Source organism: Monodelphis domestica, chromosome 1 (genome assembly GCF_027887165.1).
Source record: "Monodelphis domestica isolate mMonDom1 chromosome 1, mMonDom1.pri, whole genome shotgun sequence".
NCBI lineage: Eukaryota > Metazoa > Chordata > Mammalia > Didelphimorphia > Didelphidae > Monodelphis > Monodelphis domestica.
The window spans coordinates 433,589,271-433,609,616 of record NC_077227.1 but is presented as its reverse complement, the minus strand read 5'-3'; the positions used below and the strand labels follow the sequence as shown (position 1 = coordinate 433,609,616).

Genomic DNA, 20,346 nt, shown 5'->3' with positions numbered 1-20,346 from the left:
TCTTTTTGTCCTTAGGAATGTGGTTCTTTCAAAGATTCTGGCTAGCAGGAAGGTTCTGCAATGATTCTTTTCTTGAATAATTGACAAACAAATCACCCATCCTCTTCTTGTGGGAAAGGGCTGAGGGTCTGATGGACCACCTCCTAATTAGCTAGTTACCAATTAAAGATATCTTGGGATGTTCGAGAGAGAAGCTGAATAATGAGCTCCCCAAAGTGCATTATAAATACCTGAGCCAGGAGTTTTGGATGTCATTGGAAAGCCACAAGAATTCTTTGAATATATTTAGGATTTCTTGGTCAGTCACTTAATAAATTATTTTAAAATTAAGAAAACTCTTGAGAATTTCAGTCATTATTAGAGACAGAGAGAGCTGGTGAGAAAAGGAGAGAGGAGTCTTGAAAGTGGGGTTACATGAGAAAGGTTTCTCAGAGCTGCTAGTCTGGGGAGAGATAGCTAGCCACATTCTCCCTCCAGACTGCTATGTGTGCACGAGCACACGGCACCTCTGTTTCTATGTTCCTTCTTCCCTGATCTTAGACAAACAAGTATTTTGGGGCAGGAGTTTCAGATGACCACATGAGTTCGGGAGATTGACAAGTCCCTTGAGAAGTCTCATCAGTAACTAGAAGTGGAGAACAGAAGAAGTAACCATGGACGGATGAAGAAAGAGAGTGTGGCACCAACTTCAGGGAATGAGACCCTTTGTGGTGGTGGATGGACATGTATGGGCTATCTACCCATCAGGGAACCATAACCTGAAGTGAGTATCATGAGGATTCCCAGAGGGAGAAAAGAGCTTCCAGAGGAGGGGTGCCTCCAGGATTTGTCACCCATGTGCTTTCCTCCCTTTACACTTGAAAGAGAACCCACACTCCCCAGGGACCTTGTGTTTTCAAAGGGGAAGGTACCTTAGTCTGAGGGAAATGTTTTATGTCCACTTCTTTGATGGTTTTTTATAAAGTATACCTTAGTCTAAAAAGTTAATGGAGTCAATTTGTTAATTGTTGGTGAGGAGCACAGAGAGGGCAAGAAAACACACACACACACACACACACACACACATGTGCATGCAGAGACTCCAGGGATGTGGGACACAAGTAGCTGGAGCAATCAGGACAGGCTTCCTATAGGAGGTGCTACTTGAGCTGAGGTTTGAAAAAAACTAAGGATTTTTTTATAGGTGAAGGAGATGAGGAAAGGTACTCCAGGCATGGGCAGCAGCCTATACAGAACCTGGAGAAGAAGGTGGAATAGAATTTAGAGAGAATAACAAGTAGGCCATTTTGGCTGAAAAATAGAGCTCATAAAGGACTGCAAAGATAAACTGGAGACTAAATTTTAAAGACTTTAAAAGCCAACCAAAGCAATTTGATTTTTGCAGTAGGAGCAATACAGAATTTCTTGAATGGAAGATCTATGTGGCTAGATGTGTTCAACTAAAGTAAGTACCATTTTTCCAAAGTTGTTCCCAGACTTGAGTAGCTGCATAAAATCTGATAGCTGGAAGAGATCTGTATCATCTAATTATCCTTATTTTATGGGGAAAAAATCTGAAGTCCAGAGAGGAGAAGGGACTTGCCCAAGGTCACAAAGGACAAGAACCAGACTTTAATTCTCCTTACTTCCCTTGGTGACAGACTAGAGAATGAAGGAGAGTGTAAAATCCAACACACTCTAAGACTGTGATCTGGAGCACTTTAGAGAATGCCAGTGTCACTGATAGGACATAAAAGAGGACTGTCCACAGGCATGGTGCAAGGCTGACTATTTCCTGGGGGTAGGAGAACTAAAAAATAGCCAATCATAACTAGGAATTATTGCAACTGGAGCAAATGGGAGTGATCCCTGACAGTGATGCTACAGGAGTCAGTCCAATCATGTGTATGGTTGTGGTGGGAGCAGGAGTGGTCCATTCACCAGAGAGTCTAGACCTGGCCACTATATGGGTTGTGGGTGGATGGAGGTGTTAGAGGGAGGCCTTAGGAGAGGGACATTTATGATTACAGCATCCTGGAGGGTCCTGCAGTCTGGGTGAAGTTTCTCAACAGGAGAATGAACCATCAGGGCATCAGGATGAGATGAAGTGAGAGGAATTACCACTGAAAGAACATACATCCTGTACCCTCCTTCATGTTAGTGCTCTGAGACAAATCCCTGTTTGTCCTTGCTAGTTACACCCTGACAAATAGCAAATAATATTCTTCATAAAGCACTCTAAAGCCTGGAGGCCCAAGAGGGGGCATTTCTGATATGCTGACAATAATACCTCAACTAGTCCCAAGTGCACTGGGAAGTCAGGGAAAGGGTTGCTGAGTGAGCAAAGGGAGAGATGATTGTTATGAAATAGAGATACATCAGGTTCTCTTTCTACCATGGCACAACTAAGCAGAATTGGATCCCTGCTGAATAAGAACATTTCAATTTCACTTCTGAGTGGAGGGTGTTTCATTCATTTTTAACAAAATCTAGAGATGTAGTCATAAAATCATGCCAATGAACCCCATAGCACAACATGGGAATACCATCAAATCAGAGGCAATAAAAGAAGGAAATAACATTGTGTTCCATGCAGATATGATTGGTAAAAAAAAGAAAGAAAATAAAAGTAAAAAGTAATTATAAGCAACACCACCTCAGCTATACCTTGCTATATATCCATGAAAGAAAATTATTTCAAGTCATATTTCTTATATTGAATTTTAATAATGGTATGAATTTGTAATCCTCTCTGGAAAGAAATGGGGATTTGAAAACTTTTTATAAAAAGGCTCCCAAACAATGAAAACCAATATAGTCAGTACTTAAAAAAATAAATGCTTACTTCCTTTGATATTTTTAAGGTTCTGTTCAAATTTTTTGACTTTTCAAGTGATTTTCTCAAATCCATTCTCCATTTTTCATTCTAAATGGCCTCCTTAGGCCATGAAAAAGAACCTCTAGGGCACTTTGACTACAAGTAAACCTCAAACACCTTCATGGGAAGGGGGGAATTTGGGAAATAAGGATGGACCAGGTGATTCTGGAGGTAATATGGATTCTGAGTGGGTTTGCTGCTAGCTCAACACAGGCTAAGTGTGGGCTTCCTGTGATCAATGCTTCAGAACCAGGAACAGGTCTCTGAGATATGGGAATGATGGATGCACTACATTCTGCCAAACACTCAGCTCAGAATGGCCAGGAGCTAGCTATCCTGCAGTGATTGAAATCTCCCCAGAACGTGATTTGCCAAGAGTCAAAACCTTTTCCTCTCACCAGAAAAGGTTTTTCTGGATGTCACCTCACATTTCTGACCTCTCTTTCCTGATCATCTGCTTCTTGTAAATTTTCCATATCCAGCTTAAATGCAGTCTGGATGTCTGTTTCTAGTAAAATATTTCCAGAGAACTTCGATTGTATGTGGTAGAGGGTGGTAGGCATGAATTCTTTATTGTTTATACCTGTTTATACCTCTCAAATACTTGTGGGGGGTGGCAGTTTGCAAAAGGTATTCTTTTAAATTGAATATTCACTTTGCATCAAGAGTTGACTGAGGTATAGGCACCTAACTGTAGAGACTAGAATAGGAGAAAGAAATCCAAAAAGAAAAAGAAATAGGGATGGATTGTAACTTCATTGGTTTAGCACATTCCTAGATAATAAGAAAGTTACCTCTTCCAAAGCAAGCTGGATCCTTTCTGTAATTTATAGTCTTAGAAAGTTGCTCAGAGAATTGAAAGGGATCAGACCTGCAGGCAAAATGGTGCCCACAGCACCCCCAAATGCAGCCCTAAGCAGATTAAATTGCAATTGGGAAATATTTAACAAAATAAACAAAAACACAGTAAAACATAGATAATGTTAATATGTGGTTTTCTAAGTCAATATGCAGCCTGCAGGGATGCTTATATACAGTTTAGGGACCACTATTTCTATTTGAGCTTACTACCATGACACCATGCTGCCTCTCTTTGAGGAAATGGAGATTCCTATGAGGATTATATGGTGGCCCTGCACAGAAGTGAGTTACTGAGAGATTCTGTTTCCATAGTTCCTGTATCCCCTTCTCACCCAAATGCTCAAAAGAGGTGAAGAGAGGTAGGGTTTATTCAATCTAGTTCTCACACCAACGAGTGGGATATTCAGATATTATGCCCTAGAGGGAAGAAAAGAAATTTGATTGTCCCCTAGCAAGAGGAGAAAAAAGGTCTCAGTTCTCTTCAGTGAACATCCAGACTTATCCTATCCTGCTCCTCCTGGCCACTCCTTTGGCCTGGATTCTACTCATAGTTAGGTTCCTCTCTGCAAACCAGACCCTTCCTAGTATATCCCTTTAGCAATTCAGCCTGATCTCTAGGGAGCATTCCTCCCTTTTGCTCCCTTTGGTTGAAACCCAGCTCAACACAGACTGCCCTCCAGACAATACATTACCAAGTCCAAATCCATGCTGCATCCATGTTTATGTAAATATTTGTTTTCTTTTTTTAAAAGAAAAACATTGCCCTAAGGTTTGTACTTCTCATGATTCAACAGTCATATTTTTTGCTTTTTTTTTCCATGGGGGGAAAAAGCCCTGTTTAATTATTTATTATGAATATGGAAAGTATTTCCACTTTCAGTGCCTGCATTAAAATTTTAAGCTGGTGAGTTTGGAAGTTCTTGGCTATGCTGATGAGAAGCTGGACCCACTCCCCCCCTACTTTTGTACTGAGCCACCCACCCCAGTCTTCTTGCTCCTCCATGCAGGCCTCAGGCTTTTGTCTTGGCCAGATATGCTCCTTAGTGGAAAACAAAACTTGTGCCTTCCTTTCTATAGTCAATCACATGCAAAAAAAATTGGATGGAAAAACTCAGGCAAAAAAAAAAAGAAAAGAGAAAAGGAAAAAGGAAAAAAGAAAAGAAATGGTGGCCAAATATCCCTGTCTCCATCCTGGGGAAGCTGATGTTTCTGCCCTTGACCTGAATGACAATTCTACTTTCCATGGAAAGAGCCTTCTCTCACTCACAGCTCCCACTTCCCCTACTCCCTAAGGGTCTGGCAGGAGTGACGCCAATTCCTCTTTCTCCTCCTGCTTCCAGCTCGGATCCAAACCTCAGAGCCGAGCAAGCATTCTGGTGGTTTCCATGGATTCAGAGATTTGCTCCCCTGCACCTGAGGACAGCAGATTGTAGACGGGAGGCGTGAGGGACCCGGCAGAGATGAGAAACACAGAACACAGTGGGAGGGAGACAGCAAGTCTCTCTTAGCCCATGTATTCCTTCCTTGAAGCCTTAGCCCACACCTAGAAAGTCCCTTTCCAAACTGTCCAGGAACTGGGGTAATAGTGCTGAGGCCCCAGACAGCATGCTAGCCACCCCATCTGAAACCTTGGTCCAAGGACAAGAGGACTTGAACCAAAGCAGGGGAGTTCTCTTGTCTTCCTTTAAAATGGTTCCTGTGCGTTTCCCAGGAAACAGGATCAGTGACTCTTTCAATAGAACAAGGAAGGATCATTGTCATTGTCACAGACAAATCACAAAGAAGGTAATGTCAGGAGCGGTCAGATAATGTTAACATGTATGGGAAGGAGGGGCTAAGGTAAGGGTTGAAGTGCCAGATTAAGAGCCAAAAGGGCTGGGGAAAAGATTAGCTCTAGAAACTGAATTTTCACTCTCTGCTATACTTTGGACATTTTCTTTTCTTTTTCAACTAATAAGCATTTATTTTCTTCCCCATCTCTTCATTGGAAAGAAAGTCGAAACCTTCCTAGCAAATATATATATAATGGAGCAAAGAACATTCCCATAGTCGTCAATGTCCCAAAATATCATTCCATGCTATGTTTGCTTTAACACTTATTAAGTACCTACTATGTACAAGTCCCTGCTATTGAGCACAGAGTGATAAAAATGAGACATGCGGTAATCAAGCAGCATTTACCCCACCTCTGCTCTGTGCTAGCTTTGGGCTTGGTGAAGAAGCTGTAAAGAAAAGAAACAGTCCTTACCTTTAATGAACTTACATTTTATCAGAAGGGAAAATATGTCCATAGGTAAGAAGAGATCAAACATAAGCAAAAATGTAAATCCAAGGTCATTGTGGGAGTGGGGTGGAGATGAAGGTTAAAAGAAAGTTGCCTGTCGAAACTGGTGTTCAGGCTCATATTGGCAAGGAACAAGGAAAAGAGAGAGCCTATGCCAGGCCTGGGGGGATTCCAGCAAATGCTGGGCATGAGCTATCAACTGAAGTGGATGGGATGGACATGAGACACTGAACTGATGGAGGCTCACCTCAGGCCACTGTGCAACCATTCCTGGGATACCAAGCATCTCCAAAATATCATTCTATCCTAAATGACATTGGGTTCCATGACATGGTGCTGACTCCTGCAAACTCCTTCTGCTACAGCTCTTAGCACATCCTGCTTTGTAGTGGAAAGAGCAATGGATTGTAGGCAGGCAACTCAAGGTTGAAAGGCACCTCTAATACTTGAGAGTTGGGTTTAACTTTGGGAAACTCATTTCACCTCTTATAGCCTTCATGTCTCATAAGATCATAGCACTAGAGCTGCAAGGGACTTGAGAGGTCATCTATCCATCCCACTTCCATTTTACAGAGGGGGAAACTGAGACCTGTGGAGATTAAGAGACTTGCCCAACATCACACAGATAGAAGTAGAGGAGAGATTTGAACCTAGTTCCTCTGACTGAAGAACCAATGCTCTTTTCTTTGTACCATACGGTGTCATCAGTGTTTCCAGTTAAAAGCAACTAGATGATCTGGTAGAGAGAATATTAGGCCTTGAGCCAGGTAGACCTGTGCTCAAATCTGACCTCACACACACTGTACTAGTTGTGTGACCCTGGGCAAGTCACTTAACCTTTGATTTTAATATTTTGCCATTTCTTTAAGCTATAAAATGAGGATAACAACACACCTACATCCCAAAGTTGTTCTGAGAATCAAATAATATTTGAAAAGCTCTTAGCTCAGTGTCTGACATGTAATAGGTGCTTAATAAATTAGTATTTCTTTCCTAAATGAGGATAATTCATTAATTGCATCACAGGTTAGACATGAAAAGAATTTTGTCAACTCAAAGTATAGATACATATTATTATTTCTAGACTATGAGATCCTAAGAGCAGAGCTACCATTTTCTTCATTACTGTCTCTCCCTCAAGGTGAAGAGAAGTGCCTTGTGCAAAGTTGTTGTTCAGTTTTTCCAGTCATGTCCAGCTCTTCATAACCCTATCTGAAGTTTTCTTGGCAAGGATATAGGAGGGGCTTGTCTTTTCCTTCTCCACCTCATTTTACAGATGAGGAACTGAGGCAAACAATTGAGAGGATTTAATTCAAACAAATTGAATTATTTCTATTTTCAGATCAGTTCCTGGACCTTCTTACTTACTCCTTTGCTCCTAGGAATTTCAACTAGTTCTCTACCCCCCAAAATTTCTTCCTTTGTAGGAAAGAAAGGTGAGCTCAGTAAATATGGACCAGCCTAAACCAGGTATGTCTGCTAGTAGCTGACCTAAGGCCTTGAATCTCCCAATGAGATACATTGAATAAGGAAGAACTTAACTAGGCAGAACTCAATTTCTTCCTCTAGACATTGGTGATATGGGGCCAGACATGTGATGGTCCACCATCACAGAAGGAATTGGGGAGGGATTGAGAGTTTGATGGATCACCTTTTCATTGGCTATTCACCAATTAGAGATGTCTTGGGTTGTCCAGGGAACAGTTGAATAATGAATGAGCTTCCAAACTTATATTTATGGATAACCAAGATAGGATTTCACCAAGAGAGATATCACTGAGCATTTAATCGATTGATTATTGCTAGCCTAATCATTAAGTTAATTTTCATATCTAGAAGCCAGTTTCTCGGAATTTGTAGTCAACATATAGGGTTAAGTGACTTGCCCAGGTCACACAGCTAGTTGGTATCTGAGCTGGGATTTGAATGCAGGTCCTCCTGACTCCAAGCCCAGCACTTTATCCATTGTGCCACCTGGCTGCCTGCGATGCAGAGTTGGCACCTAAGAAATACCCAAGGAATCAGTGACTGAGTACCTAGCTCATCACAGTGCTTGTCCCCAGGTTGATGCAATGTTCCTATTGCTAATTTCAGTAATGACTGAAGACATAAGGGATCTGTTAGGAGAACGTTTCTTAAAGCGAGCACCATCCCTTGTGGGTGAGGAATGATGAATTGGGTACAGGAATGTTTTGAGGGGAGAAGTGGAAACTGACATTTGGGACTGTCAATGAGGAACACCAAGTTTCTGGACCACACTGGAAGTTCCCTCAGGAGGCAGCCCTCTGGGCCCAGCTGGCTGTCAGGATGGGGTTTGGGGGTGCGGGGTGGAAACAGCTCCCAGAGTGTTCATTCTTAGGCTGGGAGCTGTTAGGTGAGCATAGGAGAAGTGATTTTTATGACCTAGGAGTGTTTCTGTTTTATAGATTCCCTGGTTGTGAAGGTATTTAAATCATTTCTCTTATTGTCTTCTCACCGATTAGAGTGCCTATGATTTCCCCACAGATGGTGAATGATAACGCACAGTAATCAAGCAAGAAATAAACCCAGGCATTTGCAAACAATAAAGAGAGATCCTTTGCGGTTTCCTTCTCTGACGCAGGCTCTGGTAGCTAGGAGCCTTTTCTGGCTACTGAGAACAAATGAGAATCCCAGCCTCTGGAAGTTTAGGCCTGTGGAGACTGGGTGTACCTGTCTTTTCTAGATGCCTGAATACGTAGGGAGCAGACCCAGTTTTGACCGCCAGAAGAATGGACACGGGGCTTGGGAAGGAGACATCCCGCTACTCTCACCCTAGGGCTACCAAAGAGCCCATGAATACTATGGACCCTCCCCAATCCCCCACATGCACACACACATCCATAAAATGCACTATTTTTACTCTGATGAATCTACGATCATATCAGTATTTCTCGGTCTCTGCACAACTTCTAATCCTCTGTGATTCCTTATGTCTTTCTGGCAATTTTCCATAATAACATAACAAGCTACAGGGCATGCTAGAGGCCTTTCTTTGTTTTTTTTTATTTTTTTTTGCTCTTTTGTGGGTAACCGTACAACACAACAATCTGGGTCTCTCTCTCTTCCAGCTCCTGGCTAGGTGGCACAGTGGACAGAAGCCTAGAGTTCAGAGTTCAGAACTGGCCTCAGACATTCACTAGCTATGTGACTTGATACATTGCTTAGCCTAAGTCTGCCTCAGTTTCCTCAGATATAAAATAGACATAATGTTAGCACTACCTCCCAGGGTGGCTAGGAAGACAAAATCAGATAAGATTTGCAAAGTGTTTTGCAAATCTTAAAGTACTAAATTAATGCCAGCCATTATCCATCTATTAATTTATGTATTTATTTTTCATAACCAACCCACCTCCTTTTCTATTTATACCTGCCCTTGATGCTGTTTACACCACTTCCCGAGCATAAATCAATCACTGATAATATGCTGGCTTTGACAGTTGCTCCTGTGGTGGCCTTAGTTTTCCCATTATTCTGCTCATTCTTCTCTGGGAATGCTTCATTTTATCAGTGTTCCTTTTAGGTTGTGACTCCCAGACCTGAAGGTCGAATTTCTGATGGATCTGACCTGTGGTAGTGCCCATAAAAGAATTTCCTAATACAACCATGTTTTTAAAACATGGCATTATTTTACCCATCATGGTGTTTCCATCAGATATATTTTACTAGTGATGGGTGAAACTTCCATAGTAATGTGAAAGAGATTTTATTTTAGGAGTATGAACTGAAATAAGCTTCAAAAAAATTGAAGTATGCTGCCTTCAATTACTTTCTGTTGTTCTTTGGATCATCTGTATCAAAGGAGACTGCGATTGTGATTTTTATGAAGTCATATTGACTCATGATTTGCCGCCATATAGCACTACCAAAGGTATAGACCAAGACTAAAATCACCAAGAGACGGTTGGGGTTTAAAGAGGGAGCCTTTTGTAGTAGTAGGCTCCTAGAGATTATTGAAAGGGTTATATAATATTCCAAATGCAATCAAATTTGGAAACCCGTCTGGGTACAATTCTTAGTACAATTTGTCTGGATGTCTCCTTTCTCCCCTTCACTCCCTAGAATCTTCCTTCTACTCCCCCCTGTTCCTTATAAAATGTAACATCCCTGAGAACAGAGATTTTTATTTTGTATCTTTATATCCCCAGTAAAGCATTTTAGTAATATGCTTAATAGTAGCTGCTTAATAAATATTGAATTGACCAAAAAAAAAAATAGACAAAACCACCTAGCTTCACTCTCCTGAGCTTCACCGGAATCTTATCATCCTTCAAGATCACATCAAACTTGAAAATCACATCTTCTGTCAGTACTCCCTGCTCCTGGGATCTCCTCCAAAATCTTTCATTTAAAGAGTAGGCCCAAGGCAACTGTCTCTTTATTTCCCACGAGGCAGCATTCCTCTGTACCTTATCATGTCCCCCCTGCCTGGTATCTTCTCCCCCCACTTTTACTCCTGCCACACCCTTTTTCAGATTCTTCTTATATATTTTCTTCTCTCATTAGATTGGGAACTCCTTAAGGACAGGAACTGTCTTTTGCCATCTTTGCATTTCTGGCACTTAGCAGTGGCTGCCACACACTAAATACTTCATAAATGTTCACTGAGTGACTATTTTGGGGTATGAAAATAATATTCATGATATGCATTTTGTTTTTTTTTTTTTCAAATGAATTCCTCCATTAAACTCATCCCAGAGATATAAAAAATAAGGTATTTTTAAAAGAAAAAAATCAGCAAAACTAAACTACATGGAAAAATGCCTGGCAATGTATACAGTGTTTGGGAGGGGTACCTGTGGTATCCCTACCTCTGTAAAGAAGTGAAGAGAAGAATATGGTATGCTCTTTGGCTTGCGTTTCCAACAACGGGGATAGTCTCCACCAAACCATTTATATACTTTCTCTCCCTTCTCTCTCTTCAACCTTTGTGACCGTAAGGTGGAGGACTCAATTATCCAGAACAGACAGGTTCTACAGAAACCAAAGAATGAACCTATTATGGGAATTTTTTCCAAATCAATTTCTCATGTGGGTGGGGTGAAAATATAAGAAAATGAACCTAAAGGGGGCAGCAAGTTGGCTCAGTGGATTAAAAGCCAGGCCTAGAGACAAGAGGTCTTGGGTTCAAATATAGCCTCAGGCACTTCTTACATGTGTAATCCTGGGCAAGTCACTTAGCCTCCATTGCCTAGCCCTTACACTCTTCTGCCATGGAATCAAACCATAGTATTGATTCTAAGATAAAAGGTATAGGTTTAAAAAAAAGGAAATGAACCTAAAAAATGGCTAGTCAATGTAGATGAGGGGGACAATTTGAAGAAATGGGTTATAGAAGGTGAAAGACAAAAGATAGAAAAAGAGATAAAAAATATGTTGAAGAGGGGAAGACAGAACATATGTGGCATGGGTTGGGTGATCAGAGGTGGTCAGGTGACCAGCAAAACACCCCAAGAATCATAAACAAATAAAGGATAAGTAGATATTCTTAAACTCCTAACAGTGTTTGAGGATGGAAAAGTGTTATCTGTAATGAAGGTAAAATATTCATGGAGAAAAATTCCCCTCAATGGATTCTCCCTCTGGAGGAGAATATTTCCCTCATACATGGACACAGGGTTCTGAAGTTAAGCGAAGGTCAATTTGTCAAAGATAAAAGTTCTAGAAAGAGTTAGCTGTCCTCAATAGGAAGATCATCTGAGAAGGGTTTTGTTTTTGTTCTTTGAATATCTCACTGACCACTTAGACCCTGAGTTTTGAGGCTTGGAGCAATACTATAAACCTTCAGATATGCTCCACTTTAAGAAAATCCACTAAAGAAAAATCCAGATTTACCAAATTAATTGATCAGAGTTGATCAAGAGGTAAACACTAGTTACCTCCTGGATATTTCCAACTGGATGTTCTGTAGACATCTCACCCTCAAACTGTCCCAAATCGAGTTTATTGTCTTTCTTCTAAAACCAAGCCTCTAATTAATCAGTATTTTTTGTCAAGGACACCACCGTCCCTCTAGTCACATAGGTTCACAACCTCAACTTGATGTGTTACTCTCACTCACTCCTTACATCCAGTCAGTTGCTAAACTTTGTCGATTCTGCAAACACAGTTTCTTTCCTTGACATCCCCTTCCCTACCCTCTCATAGTCACCAGCCTAATTCAAGCCTCCATCACCTCTCACCTATGTACTATTGTAAGAGCCTCTGTGTGGGTCTCTCTGCCTCAAATCTCTTCCCTCTCCACTCCATCCACCACAAAGTTGCCAAAGTGACCTTCTTAAAGCCCAGGCTTGACTTAGTGCTCAAATGCTCTAGTCATTTCCTATTGCCTCTGAGATAAGATACAAAGTCCTCATTTTGGATTTTAAAGTTCTTTCCAGTTTCATTCCACATCACCCATCTCCTTATGCTGTATAGTTCAACCAAATGGTCCCACTTGCTGCTCCTTACCCAGGACCTCCTATCTTCTGTCTCGTTGCCTCTGCGTCCCCCACACCTGGAATGCACTCTCTCCACCATGTCTTCTGAATTCTTGGCTTCCTTCAAAACTCAGCTAAAGCGCTATCTCCTGTATGAGATCAGCTCCCTATGTTGACTCTGTATATATTTTATTCTTAATCAGATGCATGCATGTTATTTTCCTAAGACTATAAGCTCTTTGAACACAGGGACTATTCCATTTTTTTGCCATTGCATCCCCAGAACGTTTTACAATACTGGGCTCATAGTAGGCAGTCAACAAATGCTTATTGACTGATTAAGATGATTCTTTTAACAAAAAGATTCTCAAAATCACAGGAATCACAGACCTTCTTTAATGAGTGATTTCCTGTTGGGCATTAGAAAAGAGGACCAGATTTACCAAGACTCCATTTTATTCATGATCTTTTTTGGGCACATATCTCTTCTGGAAAGAGGACATCCTTTTTTTTTTATTTTATTCTTATTGTCATGCAAAACCCACTTCCATATTGGTCATTATTGTAACAGCAAAATTATACATAACCAAAACCCTAAAATAAAACCATAAACATACTGAGGACATTCTTCTTCTGAAAGAATCTATTGTGGGATAGTCTCACTGGGGTTTTCATGTTCCTTCTTCCAATGAAGAATCGTTCATTAAGATCTTTTTCCTAAGTGTGAGAGGGATGATGCTGACTCTTACAATGGCTGCGCATGCTCTGCCAATGCTCAGTTCCCTGGGGCTGGGGGTGCAGAGAAGCTATGGATAGAATGACAAGGACCTTAGCCCCCAGGAAGCTCTCCCTGAGGCTGCCTGTTTAGGGACAGATATTAGCTTGATTTTCATTTTTTTTCCTATCTCTCCTCTAGAATTGCATAGGAAAAAATGATGCTAGGACAATAGGGAAATCTCTGAATAAGCCTAAATAAAGTTTGACTGGCTTATGTATGCAGAATGATAATAACTGGCATTTACATGGAACTTTAAAGTTTGCAAAGCACTATACCTAAGTTATCTCATTAGATCTTCACACCCAGGATTAGGTGTTAGTACTATCCCTATTTACAGATGAGGAAACTGAGACCACGAGGGATAAGGTAATTTGTTGTAGTATACACAGCTAAGGAGTGTCTAAGACAAAATTTGAACTCATATTTCCTGACTTTGGGTCCAACACATTCAAACCTAGGTTCAAATCTGGCCTCAGACACTTCCCAGCTGTGTGACCCTGGGCAAGTCACTTGACCCCCATTGCCTAGCCCTTATCACTCTAAGGTAAGGGTTTTAAAAAAAAAGTCTAAGAGACTATCTCTGCTCTGAGATGGGCAACCAGCTCCCCAAGACAGGAAGGAGAAACACAGGGCAGCCTGCATTCCCTAGCCATCCAGGAACACCTTTCCTAGGGCTCCCACCTCTGCAAGGTCCCTCCTGAGAGATATCACCTCTCTTATCAAAATCAGAAGCCTGCAGCTGTCAATCTTTCTTGTCACTCTGGAGGCATCCACTTCATTTTGTTCCTGCCCTGGCAGTGATTTCCCTGCTAATGAATGGAGCTCAGGAGCCCAGAGCTCAGCTCTGGCAGCAGGTTTGCTGACAGCATCCTAACGTAAGTGGAGACACTCGGTGCTGAGCACGATCTATTTGATCAGTCTGTGCTTCTGCATCTCAGAATCCCTTCTCCCCGGCTGTCCACAATCACATCCATGTTCTCCCTGAGCAAGCTATGGGCCCAGGAAGAGCTCAGTCAGCCTCTCTCCTGGCCACTTATCAGAGATGGCGTGAGAAGGCATAGAAAGCATTTTGCAAACCTTAAAGCACTCTATAAATGCCTATTATTATTATTTTGTACAATCAGTTGCTAGACTTCCAATCTGCTAACAGGCCAGCTGGAGCCTTCTACTACACAACTGAGTTCAAGCAGTGTTTATAGAGCAATACCGAGCTCTGCTGTTAAATAGTTAACAACCTGACTTGGGGGAGAGGGAGAAGAAGAACACTCTTTTAAGTTTAATCTGCATTATTAACACTTTTAAAAGTCCAGACAGTCAACAAAATAATAAATCAAGCCCTGACTTGTAATGGATTTCTCAGGTGTAAATATTCACACTGAAAATTTAACAATCAGCTGACTGTCTCTCAAGCCAGTTAATTTAGAGTCACAGCAGACCTCTGGGAGTATCTCTTCTTCTACCCAGAGGAATCATCGTCATGCCACTCACTGAGGAGCCTAAAGAAAGTTTGCAACAATGTGGAGGGAGTAAGGGGAAGGAGGCAAATAAAAAAAGGGGGGGATTAAGGATTCCTCTATTTTTTACCTATAACAGACATGACCTACCCTTGAAACAATGGCTCTGGGGGTGATGAGCTGGGAGAGATTCAATGGTGAGGGTGGGAGACATTAAAAAGGAGAGTGAAGCTTATAAGGAGAGAGACTGGAGAAACAGCACCCTGCTCACTGGCTTGTGATCATCCCCTCATCATCTGCTTTTCTGGAGCCGCGGTAGCCCATCAGCTTATGTCTCATGGAGGAGACACCCTCAGATTTTGTAAAAGGAACAAAGAATCCACAAAATGAACAAACCTAATAACAAGGCGGGAAGGAGAATTGGAAAATGGGAGATGGGGAGTGGAAATGAGACCACCAGGAAGGGAGCCCAAAGCCTGGTATTCCTCCACTTTGCCCTATGCAGAGATGCTTCCTTTTCCCTCCTCCCGGCATCCAAAACCTAAGCTGCTTTGAATTGGGGCATTTATACCACTGTGAAGCTGATCCAGTCAAGTGCTTTTTGTCAATGAAAAGCTTTGAAGGGAAGCCCTTGCTTCTTCCTCTCTGAGAGCAATAAATCAATCAACAAGTATTTCTAAAACATCTATTAGGTACCATTTATTGTAGTAGGCACTGGGGATATAAATGCAAAGAATAAACCAATCTCTCCCCACAGTGAGCTTATAGTCTACTCTAATGGAAGAGATAAGGTTGGAAAATACACCCACCCACATATAAAATAAAATAAAAATACACATACGTGTGTATGTCAAATCTAAAGTTCATGTCTATAAATATATGCAAAATCAAACACAAGGTCAGCTGGGATGGAGACCACAAAAAGTCAGGAGGCTTCATGCAGCAGATGGACTTAAATGGCCTCTTAAAGGAAGAGAGAGGCTGTGAGGACGTTGTAAGAACAGAGAGCATTGCAGGAATGGGAGAGAGGGCAAAGGTATGGAAGTCAGAGATAGAATGCTAGGTGTGAGGAACAGAAAAAAGGCCAATTTGGTTAGATTATTATAGAGGAGAGGAGAGGATAATGACCACTGAGGCAGGAAAGATGTTTTGGATCAGGTTGTGTGGGGTTTTAAAAGCAATTTAAAGGGAATTTATATTTTTTTCCTCTAGATGATAGGAAGCACTCTAGTTGGATAAATAGAAAGCCACATGGGTCAAATCTAAGTTTAAGGAGATTTACTTTGGCAACTGTTGTGTAAGTAAGGTGGCCTAGAACGAGGAGAGACTTGAGAGGGGGAAATTAGTTAGGAAGTTCTTGCAATGATCTGAGAGAGAGATGATGAACTACAGCAGGAATAAAAGGAGAAAAAAATGAAATAAAGCTCTCAAGGAAAGAAGCAGAAAGAGAATTAGTAGTTCAGAAGGAAATCTTATCCAAGACAAAGACTCCCTAAAAGCTAGAACAGACATCCCTAAAAATGACACAATGAGAGTGAGAAATAAAACAAAAGATTTTTTAAAGGAAAAAAGATATGGCTAATGTAACTGATCTGGATAACTGGTTAAGGAGAGTAAATTCAAGGCTTACTAGACTTCCTGAAAACCATCATAGAAAAATAAAAGTCTGGATACCATATTCCAATAAATCATAAATGAAAATTGACCAGATATTATTGAAGCCAAAAGTCAAAGTAAAAATAGAAAGAATCCACTGATAACCCCTTGAAAGGAAACCCCAAAGGAAAAGTCCTAGGAACATCATAGCCAAAATCCAGGGTTCTCACATCAAAGAAAAAATGCTACAAGAATCTAGAAATGATTTTAAGTATTAAGGAACTACAGTTGGAATCAGACAAGACCTCGCAATTTCCCCTAAGAACTAGAGGAGATATTGAAATACAATCTTCCAAAAGGCAAAAGGCTTGTTACCAATAATAACTTACCTTGCAATTCTACAAGGAAAAGAAAATAGATCTTTAATGGAATAGAAGAATTTCAAGAATTTCTGATAAAAAGACCAGATTTGAGTAGGAACTTTGGAATACAAAAATAAGAGTTCAGAGAAGCCTAGAAAAGTACATTTATTTGAGTAATTCAAAAGGCCTACCTGATGATATAGTGTTAATATTCTAATGAGGGAGAAGAAACAATTATCCCCTCCAAATTTAATCTCTTCAAATGGTACTAAGGGAGTGAAATAATAAAAGCTCAAGTGCTAGGTGTGGATTAGCTTTAGGTTTAGAATTTGAAAATCAGAAAGAGAAGAGTAAAATTAATATGTTAGCATCCAAGAGTGGAAGGAGAAGATGGGACATCTCATAGTTGGTGTGCTTGAGAAGAACATACAAAAATTGAGGAAGGGGTAGAGGAAGTGGGTGTCAAAATAACCTCACTTATATCTGAAATGGATAAATTAGTGTTGAAAACATACTGAGACAGAGTTTAGTACAGAAATACATAAACTCAACAGGGGAAAAAAAATGAAGGGAAGGGAAAGGAAGAAAGTTAAGAGGGAGAAGTAAGGCTAGAGAGGGAATAGTCACTAACATAAAAACCTTTCTGATTCTGAAGAGGTTAAAAAAGAGATAAAACACAGAACTAGATTCTAAGGAGGAAGGGTGCGTTAAATTGCCTTTTAGATAATTGGAGAATGGCTGAACAAATTGTGGTAGATGAATATAATGGAATATTATTGCACCATAAAAAATGTGGAAAGAGATGATTTTAGAGTATCTTGGGTAATACCAACTGACACAGAATGAATTGAGTAGAGCTAGGAGAACAATTTAAACAAAGATAGCAACATTGTAAAAAAAAAACAACTTTGGAAGACTTAAGAATTCTAATCAATGCAATGACCAATCATGTCTCCAAGGAACCTATAATAAAGCATATTATCCACTTCCTGACAGAAAGGTGATAGCAGGAGATGCAGAGACATATATTTTTAGATGTGGCCACTGTGTGGATTCATTTTGCTTTATTATGTTTATTTGTTACAAAGGGTTTTCTCTCCTCTTTTCCCCCCTCCCTTTTAAAATGGAGATTTGGAGAGGCTAGGAGTTAAGGGAGAGGGGAGGTTAGTAATAATGGTGACAAAAAAAGACTATTGAAATTTTTTTTTAATGCACAAGAAAATATAAGGAAGTTCAGAAGGAAGCATGACCAAGCAACACCGTTTTGAAGGCAAAGTGTAGAATTTATTATAACCCCACCCTTTTTTTTTAAGCAAGTGATAGGAAATGGAGATTTATAGTCTCATATAGAACTTGCTTTTTGTGTTCTGCTGTGTGCAGAAATGACCTTTATACTGGTGTTTCAGTTCAGAATAAAAGAAAAGAAAAATAGAAGGGGAAATGACCTTCTATAGAACCTTGTAAGTCAAATCAGGTCCAAAGCATTTGTAGATGAAGTAGAAAGGTGGATAACAAAGAAGACAGGAAGTGAAACAGTTCTAGTATTTTAGCAGTGACGATTTTTTGTAAGAGGTGAAAGCCAAACCACTGTGCTTGGACTCTGCCACCTCTTTGCCTAGAGCATTATGTGAAGGACTGGCAATAAACATATATGAAAGAAATCCATGCTGAAACATATACAAGTTTTAATTCATTTAGTGATCAATTAAAAAAAAAATAAAACCCTTACCTTCTGTCTTGGAGCCAATACTGTGTATTGGCTCCAAGGCAGAAGAGTGGTAAGGGCTAGGCAATGGGGGTCAAGTGACTTGCCCAGGGTCACACAGCTGGGAAGTGTCTGAGGCTAGATTTGAACCTAGGACCTCCTGTCTCTAGGCCTGGCTCTCAATCCACTGAGCCACCCAGTTGCCCCCTAGTGATCAATTTTTAAGATATTTCAAAGAGTAAAGATCTAATGGGATAAAAAAAAAGATTACAGATGGTAAGTTAGAGACAGAGATAGAAAGGGAAGTGAAGACATACACACAGAGAAAACCAAGAAGATATCAGCAATTATCTATCATATGTTTGTTTTCTCAAATCTTTATGAAAATAGTCTAGGAACATACATCAAGGATATGCTTGATGAAATCATAAGAAGGAAGTATTCAGGAATTTGCAGATGATTTTTACAATAAAATTTAGAATATTAATAATATGGAAATAGGTCTTGATCCATGATACATGTAAAACTCAGTGGAATTATTCATTGGCTATGGGAGGAGATAGGGAGGAAGGGAGGGAAATAATATGAAACATGTAATCATGGAAAAATATTCTAAATTAATTAATTAAATAAAATTTAAAAAATAATAAAATAAAATTTAGAGAATATCATATAAGACTGTCTCATCAAGGGCAGTAGATAGAGAGCCAGGCCTGAAGTAGAGATGATCTGGGCTCAAATCTGGCCTCAGCACTTCTAGCTGGTATGACCCTGAGCAAGCCACTTTACCCACATTGCCTAGCCCTTATGGCTCTTTTACCTCAGTACTTAGCACTGATTCTAAGATAAAAGGAAAGAGTTAAAAAAAAAAGACTGTGTCATCAAGATAGTCACAAAAAGAGACCATTTTCAGTAAGGGTATTCCATCATAGAGGATATCTACAAAATCTAAATACAAAAGGGATTCCATATTATAAATGGTAAGGTTCTCCAGATGCCCTTATTCTCTGCTGATTGTACTATGCTCAGACATATCACAGGACCTTCTCAACCTTCTCAACCCATAGTGAAAATACCAATTGCTCAGCTAACCTGTAAGATGGAAGTAATATTTATGCTGCCTATGTTAAAGAGTTTTCATGAGGAAAATTCTTTGTCAACTTTAAAGCTCTATTGAAATGTGAGTCAGAAATATCTAAAGAAGACAAACCCAGTTCTCCTGGCTCTAATAAATCCAATAATCCCATCCACCTGAAGTTGCGTCCAACCTGGTATTCTCAAACCTAAGATTCTAAATGATCAGAGAGGGAGTAATGTCAAATTAACTTACTTAAATAAAAATGACTCTATTTGCAGTTTTATTAGGAATGACCCCTGTAGGTTTTTAAATTAATACACAATAGCTCAAGTATTATATTTATAAGATTTATTAATAATAACAAAAGTAAAAAAGAACTAGCTAAATAAAAAAGGTGCTAACCCAGCCCACTTTCAAAAGAAGAGAGAGAGAGGGAGGAGGAGCCTCAGAACCTTTACAAATGTGACCACGCAATATGGTGGAGAGGTTAAAAGGAATTTTGGGAAATACTAAGGGACTTCTGGGAGATGGAGTCCAAAGGTTCAAAATCTCCATTTATACAGCCCCCTTCACTTTAAAGCACCTCATTAATGGAGTAAGCTCAGTGCATCCAAATATCAGCCCTCTAATTTTAATTTTCGTCACCGATGGTCGGAGAATGCTGTTGCAGTATTGGGCTGGGGCGGAGTAGGAAGTTCCCATCCTAAGGGCTCTGTGAACTGCGCACCCCAAGAGGGATATAATTCCACACAGAGGAGGCTTCACGTAGCTGATGGGGGCGGCAGGCATGCTGTGCCCTATCAAAGGGAATGCCATCTATCCTAGGACCAAATTTCGCTTCTTTCCAGTTGAGGGCATTTGTAATGGGAGAACAAGCAAGTCCTGGTTCAGAGGTATCAGCTGCTGGGTGTGCCTCATTAAGGAGTCTTTTTCT

General features: G+C 40.3%; 1 long non-coding RNA gene across 1 annotated transcript in view; it reads left to right on the top strand.

The window, feature by feature from the left end:
• Nucleotides 1-2,108, top strand: part of LOC103105638 (uncharacterized) — a 28,207-nt gene extending 26,099 nt beyond the window's left edge. Inside the window, exon 4 of the long non-coding RNA XR_458179.3 lies at nt 541-2,108. This is a non-coding gene — a long non-coding RNA (uncharacterized LOC103105638). The remainder of the gene's footprint in view (nt 1-540) is intronic.
• Nucleotides 2,109-20,346: the final 18,238 nt, after the last annotated feature.